This window comes from Macaca thibetana, chromosome 13 (genome assembly GCF_024542745.1).
Source record: "Macaca thibetana thibetana isolate TM-01 chromosome 13, ASM2454274v1, whole genome shotgun sequence".
NCBI lineage: Eukaryota > Metazoa > Chordata > Mammalia > Primates > Cercopithecidae > Macaca > Macaca thibetana.
Window position 1 is genome coordinate 22963276 of NC_065590.1, and position 20020 is coordinate 22983295.

Here is a 20020-nt window from a genome sequence, read left to right on the forward strand (position 1 = left end):
AATACTACAAGGAAACATTAGAGGATAATCCCCAGAATATTGGGCTGGACAGAAATTTCTTGAGCAGCACCCCATAAGACAGGCTTTCAAAACAAAAATGGACAAATGGGATTGCGTGAAGTTACAAAGTTTCTGCACAGCAAAGGATACAATCAACAAAGTGAAGAGACAACCCATAGAATGGGATAAAATATTTGCAAACTACCTATCTGACAAGAATATATGAGAAGCTCAAGCAATTCTATAGGAAAAAAATTAATAATCCAATCAATAAATGGGCAAAAGATATGAATAGACACTTCTCAAAAGAATATATACAAATATCCAACAGGCATATTAAAAGGTGCTCTGGCCGGGTGCGGTGACTCAAGCCTGTAATTCCAGCACTTTGGGAGGCCGAAACGGGCGGATCACGAGGTCAGGAAATCGAGACCATCCTGGCTAACTCGGTGAAACCCTGTCTCCACTAAAATAATGCAAAAAACTAGCCGGGCGAGGTGGCGGGTGCCTGTAGTCCCAGCTACTCGGGAGGCTGAGGCAGGAGAATGGCGTGAACCTGGGAAGCCGAGCTTGCAGTGAGCCGAGATCACGCCACCACACTCCAGCCTGGGCAACAGAGCAAGACTCCACCTAGGAAAAAAAAAAATGGTGCTCAACTTCATTGATTATCAGAGAAATGCAAATCAAGACTACAATAAGATCTCTCATCCCATCTAAAATGACTTATATCTAAAAGACAGGCAATAACATGCCGGCGAGGTTGTGGAGCAAAGGAAACCCTTGTACACTGTTGATGGGAATGTAAATTAGTACAACCATTATTGAGAACAGTTTGGAGGTTCCTTCAGAAACCAAAAATAGAGCTACCATATGATCCAGCAATGCCACTTCTAGATATATAGCAAAAAGTGAGGACATCGGTGTATTGAAGATATATCTGCACTTCTATGCTTGATGCAGCACTGCTTACAATAGCTAACATTTGAAAGCAATCTGTGTGTTCATCAACAGACAAATGCATAAAAAATGTGATACATATACACAATGAAGTACTATTCAGGCATAAATTCAATGAGATTTAGTCATCTGCAGCATCATGTATAGAACTAGAGATCATTATGTTAAGTGAAATAAGTCAGGCACAGAAAGAGAGACATCACATGTTCTTACCCATTTGTAGGATCTAAAAATCAAAGCAACTGACCTCATGGACACACAGAGTAGAAGGATGGTTACCAGAGGCTGAGAGTGGTAGTGGAAGGGTAGTTGTTAGGGGATGGTTAGTAAGTACAAAAAATAGTTAAAAAGAATGATAAGACCTACTATTTGATAGCACAACAGAGTGATTATAGTCAATAATAGTTACATATTTTAAAATCTCTTAATATTATCGGATTGTTTGTAACTCAAGGGATAAATGCATGAGGGGATGGATACCCCATTCTCCATGATGTATTTATTTTACATTGCATGCCTCTATCAAAACATTTCATGTACCCCATACTATGTACACACACAAATTAAAAATTAAAAAAGCAAATAATGATTCAATGATGGCAATAATAATGATGATGAAAACAACATATTTATTACATGCCATCAGGTCATATAGTAATTATCATTCTTTTATATCTTGAATATATAGTTACATATTTTGTAGGTGAAAATTCTGAGGAACAGATGTGCTAAGTAATTTTTCTGAAGTCAGAGATACAGAAAGTAAATATAAATCCTGATATGTTTGATTTTTACTTAATATTTCAAATTAAATGGTTCAGCCTCAAATATAACCACAGATAATAGAGATGAAAGAAATATGTGTTATTTGTGCTTGGAAAATATATATATTTCAAAGTTTTCTGTGCTTTGAAATTTGACATGTCTAATTTCCTACCCAGTTCATTTTAAGGAATTATATAATTAAGTTTGCACTGAACTGGTTCCAAGATCATCAAACAAGATAATATCAACATTGGTGACAGCACTCTGATTTCCTTCTATTGAGTTTAGTCTTTAGCAAAGCAGTGACAAAAAAAAAAAAAAATGTGCAAGGGTGAGTACATGGCTTCATGCATCAGTTCACTAAATATTATCCACCCTTTACTATAACTCAGCAGCCACAGATGCTAGCAATATACAGACTTATAAATTTATCATCCTTGCTATTGTGGGTCCCCAGTTATTTGAGAAATATCGTGTAAAAAAGTAATGACAGCACATTGTGACAAGGAGGAACAACATAACTTTCCCTGATGAAATGAGGCTATGGTTATTAACAGGATGTTTAGGAGGATATGACATTGTTGAGCTGGATAGTAAAGGATACATATGTTCCAGGCATACCTGGCAAGTAAGAAATTGCAGAGACAGAAAACAATGTGTAACAAAGGATGGTTACATGAAACAGCCTGGTGTTAATGAATCAAACATAATTGAAGCAACTCTGATGCCAATACACTTACAGGACATGTGAAGAGAAAGGAATATATTCGTTAGAATTCATTCTTTTTGCTATTATTTCTTTATTTTTTATTGAGATAAGATTCACATAACATAAACTTAATGATTTTAATCTTATTATTTTTATTTTTTAAGAATCCCAACTAAATTAACCACTTAAAGTGAACAAATCAGTGACATTTAGTACATTCTTATTATTGTGCAACTACCACCACTCTCTAGTTCTAAAACCTGTCCATCACTCCAAAAGAAAACCTTGTACCCAATAATAAGTTACTCCCCATTCCACACTCTTCCTAGACTCTGATATCCACCAATCTGCTTTCTGTTTCTATGGATTTACTTATTTTTGACATTTTATATTAATGGAATAAAACAATATATGATTTTTTGTGTGTTTCATTCTTTTTACTCAGCATAAAGTTTTCAAGGTTAATCCACATTTTAGTATATTTCAGTATTTCATTTTTTATGGCTGAATAATATTCCATAGTGCACCTATACCACAATTTGCTTATCCATTGATGAACATCAATATGTACATTGTATACAAGTGTGAGTTTTAGTACGCATTTTCAATTTTTTTGGATATATACCTAGGGGTGAAACATCCAGGTCATTCTATGTTTTACTTTTGAGGAAACACTAAACTGTTTTTCACAGTAGCTGCATCATTTACACTTTCAGTTAAGATTCATAGTGACCACATAGAAAACTTTTTAAAAGTGGCATAGAGAAATTAATTTTTTCTCTCATAAAAAGTACAGATGTAAATTGCAGATTACATGACATTTCTGTTTTAGTAATCCTACCTTCTTCTACTTCAAAGGTCAATGAACTATTGTGCACAGCTGCCTGTATTTGTAAACTAAGTTTTATTGATCCAAAGCTATTCCCATTCATTTACTTCCCCTCTACGGGCAGTTTAGACACAACATAGTAGTGCTGAGTGGTTGACATGAAGACACTATGACCTGCAAAGTCAAAAATATTTACCGTCTGGCCTTTTAGAAAAAATGTTTGTTAAATTCTACATTTATTTTTCTGACCTGTCATCCTTAGCTAGGGCTTTCTACTCATAGTCTTAGATGGCTATTTAAGCTCTAGGCATCATATTCTCAACCCAACCATCAACAAGAAGGAAGAGCAAAAGAAGGTCAGACCTGTCTTTAAAAACACACTTCCCTGCAGAATCTCAACCACTTTGCATTCTCCTAAATTAGTCCCACATCCATAACTAGCTGCAACAGGCTTAGGGAAATGTAGTCCTTATTTCAGGTGACTAGAAAGTCATCTAAAAATTGGATTCAATAGCTCTAGCACAGAGACAGTATCCACTAGAGGAACTGGCATATACCATAGATTTATCCGGTTTTTCTGAAAATTGTAGAATCTGGGCAGGCAGGTGGAAGGGAAGACCTCTCCAAGACAAAGCAAAGAACCTAAGAACAAATTAAGGTCCTTGTTACCCATTCTGATCATCTCACAACAAGTAGAAATAGGTAGATCAGTAATAATTCTCTATCTTCCTTGATAAACCGTGATTTCTGAGTTCACTAGGCCTCATTTTCTGGTTAATTTAAAAGTCTGATTAAAGCTTTACGTCTCATAATTGAGATCAATGTAGCATCATCTCTAGTTCTAATTGGATTTTCAAGGTTTTGCATATGGAGAGGGACTGAAATTCAGGGAAGATGTCAATGCTGAACTTTGTAGGTTTGGGATAACCAATAGATATTATTTTTTCTGAAAGGGAAAGGCTTTAAATATTTCTACATCAGCTTAGGGAGAAATATCCACAGAAGAAATAAGAATGAGCAAATTTTGTGCAAAGCAGCATTAACATCAACATGTATTTCAGTGGTGCAAAGATTCAGTAGTGTCATAGTAGAATGTATTTATACTTCTATAAGACGGTAAATAAATAAGACATTCATGGAATTTCTTTCATTTAGTTTTTTAAAATTTGCCTAAAAATAGAAACATCAATAAAAGGTGGCTATAGTATAAATTTTCAAAAAGTACAGGTATAGTCCAGGTATACAAATATAAGCGAAAATTAATTAAATATGCAATGCTATGACTTTATAATATATTCACAGAAGAAGAGCAGAATAAATGTGATGGTCAGATGCTTGTGGATTTATTCACACCAAGGTCATTTTATTTTGAAATTGGGCTTGTTTTTGAGCAGCATGAATAGAAACTTTTGTAAGACTGGCAAAACCCCAACGTTTTTTCTCTTTGCTTTTTAGCTTTTAATTTATATAATGTAAGTAACATTCTTCTGGGTGTATAGTTCTGTAAGTTTTGACAAATTCACAGAATTGTCCAGCCACTACCACAATCTAGATACAGAACGATTCCATCACCCCTCCCCAAAATTATCTTGTGTTGCCTCTTTGTAGTCAGTCTTTCTCCTCACCGTATATAGCCAGAGTCTGTCTTATTACAATTAGAATAATGCATTTAAGATTCACCCATGTTGACTGTGGGTGTCAATAGTTTCTTCCTTTTACTGTTGAGCAGTATTTCTTTGTAATGCTGTATCATTATTTGTTCACCGACGACCATGTGAAAGGCATTTGGATTATTACGGTTTTTACCAATTATGTACAAAGCTCTTGTAAACACTCACATACAGAAGGTTTTCGTGTAAACATAAGGTTTATTTCTTCCAGGTCAATAGTTAGGATTTGGCCGGGCGCGGTGGCTCAAGCCTGTAATCCCAGCACTTTGGGAGGCCGAGATCGGCGGATCACGAGGTCAGGAGATCGAGACCATCCTGGCTGACACGGTGAAACCCCGTCTCTACTAAAAAATACAAAAAAAACTAGCCGGGCGAGGTGGCGGGCGCCTGTAGTCCCAGCTACTGGGGAGGCTGAGGCAGGAGAATTGCGTGAACCCGGGAGGCGGAGCCTGCAGTGAGCTGAGATCCGGCCACTGCACTCCAGCCTGGGCGGCAGAGCGAGAGACTCCGTCTAAAAAAAAAAAAAAAAAAAAAGTTAGGATTTATTGTTGAATCATATTATAAATTTATAGAAAACTACCAAACAGTCACAGTGGCTGTGCCATTTTGCTTTCTCACTAGCAATGTATAAAAGTTTCCAGTGCTCCACTTACCCTTCAGCTATTATTAGTGCCTCCCTTCCCTCCCTCCCTTCCACTCACCTCCCCTCCACCTCCCCTACCCAGTCCTATATTGTTGTACATTTTTCATTGCTTGTTTTGGTTTTATTTTCGAGTTTTAATAATGCTACTTTATCCTAATAGTATCTTTTAGAGAGTGAATGTTTTCACTTCTGATGAATTTTGATGGATCATTTTTTAATGGATTATGCCATTGATGTTTGAAGAACTCATTATCTACTCAATATCATGAATATTTTCTCCAGTTTTTCTGAATGATTTTCTAATTTTATTTCATTTTATACATATGTATATAATTGACTTAAATGTTTCAATTTTATACAATATAAAGTATAGGTAAATCTTCATTTTTTACATGTGAATGTTAAATCATTTTATCACCATTTATTAAATAAATGCTTTTTTTCCTCCATTGATTTGCCTTTACACTTTTTTCAAAAATTAGCCATATTTTTGGGAGTTGTTTCAGAATTCTCCATTCTGTTCAACTGATTGATGTGTCTTCCCTTTCATTTATATTACCACACTGTCTTGATTACTGCAGTTTTATGGTGAATACAAAAGGAATTGTGTGAGTCCTACAGCTTTATTCTTTTTATTTCAAAATGTTGTAGCTGTTTTAACTTCTTTGCCTTTATATACAAATTTTATAATCTTCCCAAGATCTCTGAAACATCCATCTGGGATTTTGATTGGGAACGTGTTTAATTTATGTATAATTTTGTGTGAATTAATATTTAACAGTATTGAGTCTTCCTATCCATAAAAAATAGTATATATTATGTTGCCATTTATTTATATATATATTTTTCTTTCATTTGAGGGTATCAATTGTTTCGAATCAATTCAGCATGAGTCTTTTTTCTTGTTTACTCAGTAATAATCTGCATTCTTTCTTTTCTTATTGTATTTTGCTTTTCATTACACCTGAATGTTGTGTTGCATTTTTTTTTTTTTTGGAAGGATTTTTTGTCTTCTCAGTTGAAGTTCACTCTGGGGATACTCTCACAAATATTATTTAAGACGTCTACAGATCCTGGACAATTTGTTTGTTTATTGTATTCAGTATTGCATAGGTGGGAGCTATATGTCACAAATAACGAAAGCGAATGAGAGTTAAGGACCAGATTAACCTCTAAGGGCCAGCATTTTCTCATTGGCATGTGTAATACATTTATAGCTTTACTCCTCCAACTGCTTCTCATAGATTGCAGGTTTTTATGATGGTAATAAGTGATTGTGAGAATAATAAAAGAAGAAGATATTTTGCAATGTCAATGAAGTCTTAACTTTTGGGAAAAATAAATAAATAAATACAAAAAACCCGTCACTTCAATTAGATAATGGACATGCCTTGCTTGCGAAGCGAGTTACTGCAAGGTTGGAAAGCTTGCAAAAATAAATCACCTAAAATTTTGCACATCGATATTTGTTCCATGTTACCATAAAAGCCCATTGGGGAAAATAGACAGGTAGTGTAAATAATAACTATTAGTAAAACATAGAGGCCTTAGACATTTGCTGCTTGATTTCTAACACTGAGAATGTGAAGCTTGGAGATGTTAACGCCTTTGCCTAGAGTCACACTAAAAATACGTTGCCATCAGAAATGGTCTTTTGCCTCCAATTCCATCTTCCTTTCACCCTAGAAAACCACTTCTCATATTTTCACATACCCAGATTCTTCATATTTTTGAAGATTCAATGCAAGATCCATGATGATCACAAAAAACATATAGAACTTGCTATCTATCTCACTCATGCAGTCGTATCTTACATAGTTAGTTATGCAAATATTTATTAAACACCTACTATATACAAGGCACAGTTTTATGACCTGGGGATACAGTAAGCAGACAAAATTTCCTGCTGTCATGCAGTATGCAATCTAATGAGCAGGACTAAGCAGATATATAATAATTCATTAGATGTATATTGAATTCACTAGAGATAAATGATATATAAAAAAAGAAAGTGAGCATGGAAGGAAGATAGGAAGTTTTGTAGGTTGCATTTTTAAATTAAGGTAGCTAGTTGTAGACCTCACTGAGAAGGTCACATTTGAATAAATTCCTGAGGAGGTGAAGGAGTAGCAATTTGGAGATCAAGAGGAAGAACATTTGTAGGCTGAGGGAGGATCCAGCGGAAATGTCCAGTGGTCTAAGTGTGCCCGGTATGTTCAAGCACCAGTAAGAAGATGCGTTGTGCTAGAGTGGAGGAAACTAGACTGAGCACAGTGGGGAGAAGATGAAAGAAATGTTAAAAGTGGATGGGAGGTGGCAAACACATTTATGTGCCTTTATTGGCATTGTTGGGATTTTCTGTTTCTCTGTGAATAAGTTGGGATAATATGTTGGAGAAAACAACAGACCCAATTCTTGTTCTTGTCCTAAAGTGAAGGAGATAGACACTGATCAAGTACTCATATAAGTAAATGTAATAATAAATGCAAAACCAAACATAATAAATGCTAAGACCAGAGCCTGTTAAATGGATTAGACTTATTTTAAGAATTAACATTTGTGTTCAGGTATAGAAGATAAGTAGATGTTAACTAGCTAAATAATGTAAGTTTAATAATAATGCCATATTGAGTGTTGCCATGTTAAGAAGCACCATTTTCAGCACTTGACTTGGATGAACTCTTTTAATCTTTAAAATAAAATTATAAAGACTGTATAATTATTGCTTATTACAGATAACGAAACTGAAGTACGCAGAGGCCAAGTAAGTTGTTCATGTTCTCATACACACCAAATGGGAAAAATGGGACACAAAAGCAAATCATGCAGCAGTTGTTGACCTTAGATGAAGAGGAGGACAAAACCCTTGGTCCTCAGTCTATAAAATTTTCTCATCAGCCTTCTTCATCTACTCTAGCTTTCTAATTCTTACTCCTATTTCAACGCCTGGCTCAAATTTTCTCCTGTCTAAAAAATTTCCTTGCTTTTTCAGTCACAGTGGACCACATTCCCCAAATCCGGCTGGAAGTATGATTATTCTGTGATCTTTATTTAAAGAGCAATTACACATTATTATGTAACATCTCTTATTATTTATAAACATTTTCAATACATTTTTTATGAAGTTTCATTTTTTTACTTTAATTTTGCAAATTGATTTTAAGTCCCCACGGTGTGAGCTTAATGAAAATAACTGGGATAATTATTTATTTGTGTCCTATATAGTGCTGGGCATGAAGTCCTGAAATAACATTCAACACAGAATAAAACAAAACAAAGAAAGGAGTAAGAAGCAATCTCAGAAGTTTCTAGTAGCTGACATCTTTGTTTCACAGATAAGACTGGGGTTCAGGACAAAACCCTCATCTATTGACACTTAAGCCTAAAATAGTTCCTAATCCATGTAAAGTATTATTTATTTATACTGCTTTTTAGGACTAAAGTGACATAGGGGCCAGCCACAGAGTAAGTAAGCAACTGGGTGCCCCAAAGAAGCATGACACTCCAATAGGAGATTTTTGGATGCAAGAACAATCTGGGATCTAAGGCACAAAGTGATGGACTAATACAGACAGGGGAGGAATCTTGCAAAATAATGCAAATAGGACATGTGAACGGATCAGTTTTCTGCCACCACCAGGGTTCTCTATGGTGCCTGTGCAGCGCCAGTTTTCTTATGGACTATAATCAATAATGCCTGGAAAGTGTAAAATGTGCAGGACAGGAGGTTTGTTTCTACTCTTCTTGGATTTAAAACTGCTGGGAACTTGGCCGGGCGCGGTGGCTCAAGCCTGTAATCCCAGCACTTTGGGAGGCCGAGATCGGCGGATCACGAGGTCAGGAGATCAAGACCATCCTGGCTAACATGGTGAAACCCCGTCTCTACTAAAAATACAAAAAAACTAGCCGGGCGAGGTGGCGGGCGCCTGTAGTCCCAGCTACTGGGGAGGCTGAGGCAGGAGAATGGCGTAAACCCGGGAGGCGGAGCTTGCAGTGAGCTGAGATCCGGCCACTGCACTCCAGCCTGGGCGATAGAGCAAGACTCCGTCTCAAAAAAACAAAAAAAAAAAAACTACTGCGAACTTAAGTGCCGCAAGTCTTGTAGGAGAGGACACAGGGTGTCTACCTCAGGTCTTAAATGTCTGACTTTTTGTTTGTTTGTTTGTTTGTTTGTTTGTTTGAGACGGAGGCTCGCTCTGTCGCCCGGGCTGGAGTGCAGTGGCCGGATCTCAGCTCACTGCAAGCTCCGCCTCCCGGGTTCCTGCCATTCTCCTGCCTCAGCCTCCCCAGTAGCTGGGACTACAGGCGCCCGCCACCTCGCCAGGCTAGTTTTTTGTATTTTTTAGTAGAGACGGGGTTTCACTGTGTTAGCCAGGATGGTCACGATCTCCTGACCTCGTGATCCACCCGTCTCGGCCTCCCAAAGTGCTGGGATTACAGGCTTGAGCCACCGCGCCCGGCCAAATGTCTGACTTTCTAAGCAAATTTCTAGAAGTGAATTAAGATTGTTATCACTTGAGCAGAGCGAAAAGAAGAAAAATATGTTTTCTACTACTTTCTAGTACTTTCTGTACATATTTATCAAAAGGGGGAGGTTTCCTTCTTGCCACATCATGACTTGTGAGAATTTTCCTGAAGAGAAACTTAGTGAAAACCATCTTCCCCTCTACCTACTGTGTCCCGGAGGAGGTAGAGTGTCTTATCTGTATGAGTGTGGAAGAAGATATTAGGTGTATGTAAACAATTCAATTCTGTCTCCTTACTTTTGCAAGTGAACTGTCTGCAAGAAGTGTATATTCTGTTGTGCCCATCATTATGTACAACTGCCATATGTGGAATCCTACCAGTCAAGCTGTGCTGTATACAATTCTGTTATTTCTGATGCTCAATATTAAGATGTCATCATCCCAAATATAACACACTTCTTCTAATAACAGTTTGGTCAGTAGTAAAGGAATTATTTTTACCTTCTGCCTTGTGTGCTTTATTTCTTTGTCTTACAATTCTTGTCAATTTAAATATTTTAATGTATCAGACATTGAGATGTATCTTGAAATTGATGATGTGTAAAAGTTTTATTAGAGGCATTTTCTTTCTTAGCAATAAATAATAGTTGATAGTGTCTTCGATCTAATGAAATATAATTATAATTGGTTTAGAAATAAAGTTGGAGTCAGGTAGTGCAAATTTTTGTCATCATCAGTGCCATGTCCTGGGGTTGATAAAAACACAGCTTCTGTGTGATGGCAAGCATTCACTTGGAGCCTGGCCACACTTGGAAATGAGTTTCACAGTCCAGCCAAGATTGCCCTGTTTTATATGAAATGATAATTAAGTGGCTTCACTTTTAAGACTGTATTTTTATTGCTTCCAAATGAACACTGCCCCATGCGCACCACTCACTCCCAGGTTTTCAACTCATAAAAATGCTGTTTGTACAAAAGAGAGAAAAGGCCCAAGGGCTTCTAAATGATGTTGATAATAAGAGAAGTCAATTATCCTCAGAGCACTGAGTGAAATATATTATCTGTTCAATGATCTTTAATGATTTTTGCTTAATCATAACACAAAGAATCCAACCTGTAGATCCATAACATCTGGTAGTCTACAATGTTTTTCTTCTTCTTAAAGTAGAACTCTCATTTAATGAAATCTGTTCAAATAATGGGCTTTCATTTTCTGTGTGTATTCCTGAAGTGCCTGGAAAAAAAACAGAGAGACATACTTGCCAGGTAATCCCTTTCTAGGTTTTACTACATGCTTAGTGGAGAGCACTGAATGGGTCACACTCAAGGGGTGATGAGCATAGTACCTGAAGTGGTGTCAGGTGTTCATGGACTTAGTACTGGCTTCTGTAGTAACTGACTCAAATATTTACTAAATCACATTTCCCTCTGAAATGTAGTCTTCTCCCCCAATGAAAGGCATCAGTTGGACTTGAATACTAAGATCCCTTCTTTTGCTCTGCTTCTTTAAACAGTTTTTTTAAGTGCCTAAATCAGTATGCCAAACAATGGTAGAGAATATGTGAGAAAGTTAGGAAAAAAAAAACACCTAGAAGAAAGACACTTGTGCATTGACAAGAAGTTTAAACTGTGGTTGCACCACATATTTTTATGTGTTATAAATCTAAAGTAATTGAAACAATGTGAAATCAGAAAAAAATTGGTGTAAGATTCCCTGAAATTAACTGAATTATATTAAAAGATAATTATCTACCTGATATGAGAAAGTTTGAGTTATTCCATGTACATCTTGGACTGATTTGTTACCTATTTATAAACCAAAACCAATTTGTTAGCTACTACTACTACTAGGTAACAAATAATAAGAATAGGTAACCAATTTGTTACCTATTCTTATAAACCAAAACCAATTTGTTACGTATTCTTATAAACCAAAATTTAGATCTTCACCTCTTAGAGCACACTAACATAAGTTTCAAATATCGTATGCAGTTAAGATCCAAAGTAAAAACATTCAAAAAAACTGAAATATGGCATAAATATATCTGAACGTAAAGTAAAAGAAATTAAAGATAATACATTCATAACTGTGCTAAGAATGAGAAGAGATGGCATCAGTAGATTAGAGATTTAACAAGTTTCTGGAAAATAGAAAGTACATCGGATCACGATAAACAAATTGGAATGAGCCCCATAGCTCATTCTAGATCCTGAAGGCTGCTATACATGGAAGAACTGACAAAGCCATGAGGAGCCATGTTCTGTGACTTCGGTTAGAGTCACAAATTAAGACATAAGAACAAATAATGGCAATAACTGCAAGTAACAATTAAAGGAGTGCCTGTCTCCGAAGGTTGTTTCCAAACTGTGGTGGCTATTACAGTAAAGACGCTCATTGTAGAAAATAAATAAACTGCCTGAGAAAATCTGGTCCCAAAATGAAGTTTTTCATATTCTGTCTTTAGAATAGTGGGAGAGATGAAGAGGACAAAACTATGTGTTTTACACTCACACAACCTAATGTGAAACCTGACAGTTGGTAGACTCAACCCATGAAGGACAAAGTTCATAGTTAAGTCTCCCATTCAGGCAAAAGATTTAGTAAAGAAAATAAGACTTCTCACATGACAAGAAAAGCTGTCTAATTCTTCTTTCATTTATATATATGGATGGGAAAAACATTTTCTGGGTATTCCATTGTTAAACAGCATAATAAATCCCTTTTTTAGTAAATGTCAAAACCAACTCAACCAACAACAGGAAAACAGAACAAATATTTTATTTTGGATAAGACTAGGAAATAAAATGAATTACAAATTATGGAGACTGAAAGGTGAGATGGAGTGGAACTTGACATAACAACTCTGAGAGATGAAAAGAAAACAAAACTCTTCTGAAGGAAACGGGAATAAGTATTTCACTTCAAGCTATATACATCTGCAAAGATTTAGCTAGAGAACATCAGGTGCTGCAAGCAGTGAGATGAAGGGCAGAGTCGAATAACAAAACTTTAAATCTAAATTGTTACTTCCATTTCCCATTCAGTAAGACTGACTGTGTTTTGCAACCTCATAGAGATTTAAATTGTTGAGAAGACTAGCCATGCATGGCTTGAGAAAAAGGAAAAACATGCACAGTTACAGGATTGGATAAAGTTACAGACTGAAAAGAGAATAATTTATTTCTATCTCTGGTGATGATAGATTAGCTTGGTACAGTAAAGTTTTCATGCAAATAATAAATAGAAAAAAAAATAGACCAAATGAAATCTGATTGAAAGAACTGAATAGCTACCAAGATACTTAGAACATATGAGGCTGAGATACCCTAAAAAGAAATGCACAGAAATCTCACAAATCATCACCAAAGAACATACTTATGTAACAAAATACCACCTGTTCTCCCAAAACCTATGGAGATAAAAAACTTTAAATAAATAAATAAAAATGACAACTTTTAGCTACCCCCCCCAAAAAAAAAAAAAAAAAAAAAAAAAAGAGAGAGAGAGAGACGCAAAGAAAAGTGAGCTGGATATTCAACACTGTTCTTCCTCTTGAACATTGGCTGATACATACATTGTGATTGACAGGCTGACAGCATAAGCAGATGTTTTACAGGCTCACTGGTTAACGGGACAAGTTTTAGAGATCAGGATCCACCAAGAATCATCCTTGGTACATATCCCAGAATTTTAGCTGAAAACCTCTGAAGAACAATGCTATAGTCTGATTGGGTCCCTCCATAATTCACATCAAAACCTAATCCTCACTCTGGGTATATTAAGAGGTAAGGCCTTTGGGTAAGTGATTAAGGCATGAAGGCTCTGCTGTCATTAATGTGATTAGCGAATTATAAAAGAGATAAAAAAGAACATGCTAGATAGCAGAGAGATAATTATAAAAGATATCGAAGACTATGTGTTTGCTTCTTCCACCATGTGAGGACTCAGAAACAGGGCACTACCTGTGAAGTCTTCCCTAGAACTGAATCTGTAGGTGCCTTGTTGTTGGACTTCTCAGCCTACAGAACCATGAGCAATACATTCCATGAGCGATTGTTTATAAATTACCTACTCTAAAGTAATTTGTCATAGCAACCTGAATGTACTAAGACAAATGACAAGGAAGGTGTAGAGCAAACCTGACTTGAGGAACCCTAATAAAAACTAAAGCCCATCTACATATCAGGTCATGGAATGTACTAAGGCAATGTGACCCTATGCTATCTGTATGACGGAAGAAGACGTCAATTCATTTTTTAGCAGGGTAACATAATAAAGGACTTGAAATCAATTATTTGACTTACTTTAAGTCTAATTAGTTATAAATTATTAATATGCACTTTATAAGTGTATATTCTCATTGAGGATTCAATAACAACACCATCTAAAATGGCACCCGCCCTCCAAAATTTTCCTTTAACTCTTTACTATTTAGTCCTTATCTCTAACTCATTATGAAGTTTAGTTTTCATGTGGCTTTTCTGCTTCCCTCAATGCAATGTAAGTTGGCCATGTGCGGAATGTTTTGCTTATTGTATCCCCAATATGTAGAACAGAGCATGTCCTAGAATTTGCACTCAAGAAATATTTGTTGAATAAAAGATATTCATTTTTAACTTACATAATACCTTCATAGTTACAGGACCTGAGGGAATTACGCCAGCAGTCTAACAGTGATTATTATATCTTCTTGATGGGGGATTGTAATCTTTTCCTTGAAATTTATTTTACATATTTTCTACCATTACCATGTATTATTTTTGAAAACACCTTTTAAACATGATTTCATTGAAAGCTACCAAAATAAAAAGTACCAAGTTCTCTCCCTTTTACAGATTCAATGTTCAAACTCAGAAATATTTACCAAAAATATGTGTAGTATTTTAGCACAATCATGCTGTGTATAACTATATCATCTCCTATGTTGCCCATTTTGGCATACCTATGAGTTATCCAGGTTAGATTGGATGACTGTGGCCATGGAACAGAGACAATTAGCCAGACTGTGGAAATTACTCCCTCCAGCCTCTTCCCACAGTCCAGGAGTGAAAAAAAGAAAGATTTATTTCTATGTCTTGTGATGGTAAATTAGCTTGGTACAGTACAATCTTCATGCACATAATAAATATAAAATATGGACCAAACATAATCTGATTAAAGAATCTGAAAAGCTACCTAGGCACTTAGTCCAGGTCCCTGCCATTACACAGTACACCAAAAGACATAGAGGTGGAAAGCATCAAGATTGAGGAGACTCTGTTCTAGAGAATACCTAGTAAACATGTTGCCAATGTATGTTGCCATCTAGGCTCATTTATTTTATTTTCTTCCACAAGGATTGGGCATATTGAAATACATAATTTAATTAAAAATACAACCTATGATTTTTCTTTTTTGAGATGGAGTTTTTGCTCTGTTGCCCAGACTGGAGTGCAATGGCACGATCTCAGCTCACTGCAGCCTTTGCCTCCCAGGTTCAAGCAATTCTCCTGCCTCAGTCTCCTGAGTATCTGGGACTATAGGCACCTGCCACCATGCCTGCATAATTTTTGTATTTTTAGTAGAGACGAGGTTTCACCATGTTGGCCAGGTTGCTCTCGAACTCGTGACCTCAGGTGATCCACCCACCTTGGCCTCCAAAAGTGCTAGGATTATAGGCGTGAGCCACTATGCCTGGCTGGCAACAACCTATTACTAATAATCAATGATTAATCATATTAAAAATGTCCTACCAATAGGTGATGACTATTGTAACTTCACTGAGCAGTTATAATTATAGCGTACACAAGAACACATAATTTAGTGACTTGTACTGCTCAAAAAATTTCTATGAAACTTTCTGAAATATTAGATATATCTTCCAGACTAATATAAATATTTTAATGGGTACATTTACATGTGGGGCTTGTCAACTGAAAAAATTATATAGAAGCTAAAATTTCTCAATTCATTTTATAGAATGCTAGCATTTAAGCTTCTGACCACTACTCACTTTACTGCACACCAAACCTGCAAACCATACCTGCCCATGACATACTGACAAAGTCTGGAAGATGACTTAAAGACTAAAAGGAGATGACTTAAGGAGTAAAACATTCTACAAAGCTATATTAACTAAAACAGCATGGAAATGTTATAAAAACAGACACAAAAACCAATGGAACAGAATAGAGAACCTAGAAACAAATCCACATATTTACAGCCAAATAATTTTCAACAAAGGTGCCAAGAACATACGTTGTGGATAGGACAGCCTCTTTAAATAATGGTGCTGGGAAAACTGGATTTTCATATACAGAATAACAAAACTAGACCCCTATCTCTTACCATATACAAAAATCAACTCCAAATGTATGAAAGATTTATATGTAAGGCTCAAAACTATTAGCATTACTGGAAGAAAACATAGGGGAATAATTTAATAACATTTGTTTGCAAAAAAAATTCTTATAGGTTTGACTTCAAAAGCAAAGGCAACCACAACAAAAACAGACAAATGAGACTATATCAAACTGCAAAACTCATGCACCGCTGAGGAAGTAACAGAGCAAAGAGACAACCTGTAGAGTGAGAATGTCTGGAAATCACTTATCCTCACAGGATTAATATCCAGAACATACAAAGAACTCAATACAACAGCAAAACAAACAAACAATTCTATTAAAATGTATGCAAAGTATCTGAATAAACATTTTTCAAAAGAAGACATACGAATGGCCTAGAAGTACATGACGAATGCTCAACATCACTAACCATTAGGGGAATGCAAATAAGAACCACAATCATCTATCATCTCATTCTACTTAGAAGAATTATCACCAGAAAAACAAAAAATAACATATGCTGTTGGGATACAAAGAGAAGGAACCCTATACATTGTTCGTGAGAATGTATATTAATATAGCCTTTATGAAAACATTATCGAGTTTTCTCAAAAAATTACAAATAGAATTACTTTATGGGACCCAGCAATCTCATTACTGGGTATTTTTCCAAAGGAAAGGAAATTAGCATATTGAAGAGATAGCTTCACACCCGTGTTTAATGCAGCACTGTTCACAACAGCTAAGATACAGAAACAACCTAAATACTCATACACGGACAAACAGATAAAGAAAATGGAATGGAATACTATCAAGCCATGAAAAAGAATAAAATCTTGTCATTTCTGGCAACATACATGAGCCTGGAGAACATTATGTGAAATAAGTAAGGCACAAATAGATAAATACCACACATTCTCACTCATATGTAGGAGCTGAAAAAAGTTGATCTCATAGAAGGAGAGAGTATAATTGTGGTTGTTAGATGCTGGGAAGGGGAGCAAGGTGGAGAGGATAGGGAAAGATTGGTTAACAGATACAAAATTATAGCTAGCTAGGATGAACAAGATCCAGTGTTCTATAATACTATGGATGACTGTAGGTAACAATAATTTATTGTATATTTCAAATAGCTAGAAGAAAAAATTGTTAATGTTCCCAATGCAAAGAAATGGTAATTGTTTGAGGTGATGGATATACTAATTACTCTGATTTTACCACTACACATTGTATATATGTATCAAAATATCCCTCTGCATGCCATATATAAGTACAATTATTATTTGTGAACAAAAATATTTTAAAAGTCCACTAAAAAAGAAAATTCTTACACATCTTAGACTTAGTGTTCCTCCAAGAAAGTGGGTGGAATCCATCTCATTGCTCACTTGGTGCATTTAAGCTTGTTGGTCAGAAAGCCACTGTCTAGCACCCAGTGTCTTTGCTTTTTTTTTTTTTCACTCTTAAATATATTTAAACAAATAAAACACGAAAAAAGCAAGCAAGCCGCAAGAAAAAGGGAGAAAGCAAACAAGCAAGCAAGAAAGAAAGAGAAGAAGGAATTGAAGGAGGGAGGTAGGAAAGAAAAATAATCAGGCATTTGAGACATTTGAACAAAGTCACTAATATAAAAGTCAGAGACCAAAATAAATCTTAATATCAGAATCTTTGAAAAACATAAATACTTCAGAGACTAGAAGAAAATTTTAACACATATTTTAATATGATGAGGCATACATTATATTTCATTGTTGAAAAAGAATAGGATGCAATTAGAAAGGGAGGATTTATAGAAAAGAACAATCTGTTGAAAATAAAAAAAAGAGAACTGACATACAAAACCAAATATAATAGTGAGAAGAAAAAGTTGATGAAAAATTTCAGTAGGCAGCACAAAAAAATGAAGAGATGAATTTTAACTGAGGAAGAAAGTAAAAAAGAGAGAGAAGGCAAATCAAATTAGGAGGTCCAACATACCAATAAGAACTCCAATAAAAATTGATAAAACAAAGGAAAGAAATAATGAATAATAATCATACAATTTTCCAGAAGTGAAGAACTTTAAGTCCAAGCTGGAAGGGCCCACAAAACGCTCACTACAATGAGTGAAAAGGACTGATTAGCAATAAATACATCATTGAAATTATTTAGACCATCAAGGTAAAAAGGTATTCTAAAAGTATTCAAAGAAAGGCAAAAGATATGGGACATAAAAAGAAGGGGAAATCGAACTTCTTAGCAGCAACAATGAAATGAAGGCCAGAAATTACTCTATAACTTTGAGGTGAAATTATTTTTAACCTAGAATTTTATATCCAAATTATCACTCAAGGGAGAGAGTTAAAAAATAATATTTGGTATTATGAACATTACAAAAATATTACTTCCCTTGCCTCGAGCTCCTTTAGGATTGCTTCTAAAAATTCAGGAATGAATAACAAAGAGGAAGACATGGAATCTATTAAACTGGAGATTCAACACATGAGATAAAGAAGGATGATGGATCGGAGGAACATAAAGGGAAGTGTTGTGATGAAATGCAGGCAGCAGAGCCACAGAGCATCTAGGCCAGATGGGCTCCAGAGGTTGCAGAATGCTCAGGAGTATGTCTCAAGGATGACAATTTTTTTAATCAAATAAATGTCTTACTAAAAGTAGCAGAAATAAACATAAAGTAACTGGAATAAACTAACAAAAATGAAGTGAATTAAGGCAGCAATCATTCACTTATTCACTTCTGTATACCAAAATATATGAGGCCCGCATAAATTTGTAGGTCAGTTTTTACAAACCTTCAAGAGTATGTATTCTTTTCAAATACAAGTGATCTCAGGTTAGAAAGAGAAGGTGAGGTACCCAAATCATTCTGTGAGGTTAGATAATCTTGATAATTGCACATGTATAACCTAAGAAAAGTATTAGTAAGTATAATATTTAAATACATAGATAACCAATTTATAAATAGATTATTTACAAACTAAATTTACATTTTACTTTACTAAAAACAAGTAGAATAAATTGGATTTATCCCAGAATCTACCACTGCAACTCATTATATTAACATCATTAAGGAAAGAAGCCCAATAAGTTTTAGAATATAATTAAACTGTTTTAATAAAGTAATTGTTAAGAACCTAATTTGATGGGGGGAAAACAATACTCAGTAAATTTCAAAACTCATTATCTAAAATATAATTTATATATTAACATGCTAATGTATAAAATCTTAATTTTATGGAGGAAGAAATAGATCTAGTATCTGTAAGATTCAAAACCCATTCATAATTTTAAAAAGAAAAACTTGTATTAAATTAGCAATAGAAGAAAACTTCTTTAATCACTAAAAGTTATCTACATGCCATCCCACTTTGGAAAAATCATAACTGATGATTACACTGGATGTGTACCCTTTTAAGACAAGAAAAAAATAAAAACAGAAATATTCTATATCACTATTATGACAACATTAGATTTCATTATGCAATATTGATAAATGAAATAAAAGAAATATTAGAATTGCAAAAATATAAAATGTTATAATTTGTAAATCAAATACTAAGATTGTTTGTATAGAAAGTATAACATAATATACAGTCACACAATTATAACTAAAAAAAAGTTTAGAAATATGGCTGAAAAACTTTTCATAAAAAACCT